Genomic DNA, 1,850 nt, shown 5'->3' on the forward strand with positions numbered 1-1,850 from the left:
TTGAAAAAAATTAAAAAAAATTAAAAAAATTAAAAAAAATAATTTTTTTACTAGTGGCGCACCGTGGATGTGGTGCGCCATTACTAGTTTTAACTAGTAATGGCGCACTATCCCCTGACACGCCATTACTAGTTTTGAAAAAAAAATTGAAAAAAATAAAAAAAATTACTAGTGGCGCACCGTCGATGTGGTGCGCCATTACTAGTTTAACTAGTAATGGCGCACTATCCCCTAGTGCGCCATTACTAGTTTTGAAAAAAAATATAAAAAAATTTGTTACTAATGGCGCACCGTGAATATGGTGCGCCATTAGTATTTGGACAGTAATGGCACACCAACACATGGTGCGCCATTAGTATATAGTAGTGGCGCACCACATGTCTGGTGCGCCATTAGTGTCCATATCATCTATAGCCCTTTTCCTAGTAGTGAGATCTCCAAGAACATCGAGGAGAACATTCTATTGAAGATTAAATAGAGAGAAGAAGGCATCTAGCTACTAACTATGACACGAAGGTTTGTGGTAAACTACTCACGCATCATGGGAAGGGCAGAAAGGATGATATAGAGCCCCTCCTTGATCGAATCCCCCTCCGGCAGAGTGCCGAAAAAGGCCTCCATATGGGATCTGTCAAGAACAGGAACTTGCAGCAGCGGAAAAAGTATTTCGTGGACTCGTCTATTAGTTTCACGATTTTAGAGAATTTATAGAGACGAAAGTTAGGTCAAACGGAGCCACATGGGCCCCGTAAGCCACCAGGGGCGCGCCTTGGTGTCTCGTGGGCCATAGCTCCTTCTTCTCATCCCCTCCGGAAGCTTTCAGGGTCTCTTATTGCCAGAAAATAATCTCCAAAAAGTTTCATGGCATTTCGACTTCGTTTGGTACTGATATTCTCCAAAACTAAAAACAAGCAAAAAAATAGCAACTGGCACCGAGCACTAAGTTAATAGGTTAGTCCCAAAAAAATGATATATAATTGTTCGAAAGTGTATATAAAACATCCAATATTGATAGTATAATAGCATGGAACAATCAAAAATTATAGATACGTTGGAGACGTATCAAGCATCCCCAAGCTTAATTCCTGCTCATCCTCGAGCAGGTAAATGATAAAAATAAATTTTTTGATGTGGAATTGATGTCTTCATGTCAAACTATAGACTATTACTTTAAAGCATTCAAGTCCAAATCTCCATGCTACAAAAGAAAAGAATATATGATGAATATGTTTGGTAGTATACTCAAGCATACTAACAAGCAGCCATGTATTTCAACATACCAACGCTTAAAAAAGTTATCCCTAGCCCATTATGCTCAATCATTCATCCATTCATGAAACACACCCAACATTAGCTAAATCCAATGCAAAAGTATGACAATAGTGCTCCCTAGTTGGTGCTTTGTAAGAGAAGATGGAGACTCAAATTACAAATAAAAATTGCATAAAAATAAATAGATAGGCTCTTCGCAGAGGGAAGCAGAGATTTGAAGAGGTGCCAAAGCTCATGGCTTAAATTAGAGATAAAATTATTTTGGGAGGCATGCTTTTCTTGTCAACAAAAATGACCAAGAATTCATAATAACTTCCATGCTAGACAAATTATAGGCGGTTCCTAAACAGAAAATGAAGTTTATTTCCTTTCCACCATTCTTTCACAATCCATGGCTAGCCGTATCCACAGGTGTCTTCCATACCAACACTTTCCAAGTATTTTATTATCATCATTTTTTTTCATTTCGGGATTGGGCATCCATATTACCTGCCACACTCTCATGCAATGAGAAGTGAATGAACAATCATCGTGATAATAAAATACCTAGCATGGAAAATATTGGCCACCCCCTGCCG

This window comes from Triticum aestivum, chromosome 3B (assembly GCF_018294505.1).
Source record: "Triticum aestivum cultivar Chinese Spring chromosome 3B, IWGSC CS RefSeq v2.1, whole genome shotgun sequence".
Lineage (NCBI taxonomy): Eukaryota > Viridiplantae > Streptophyta > Magnoliopsida > Poales > Poaceae > Triticum > Triticum aestivum.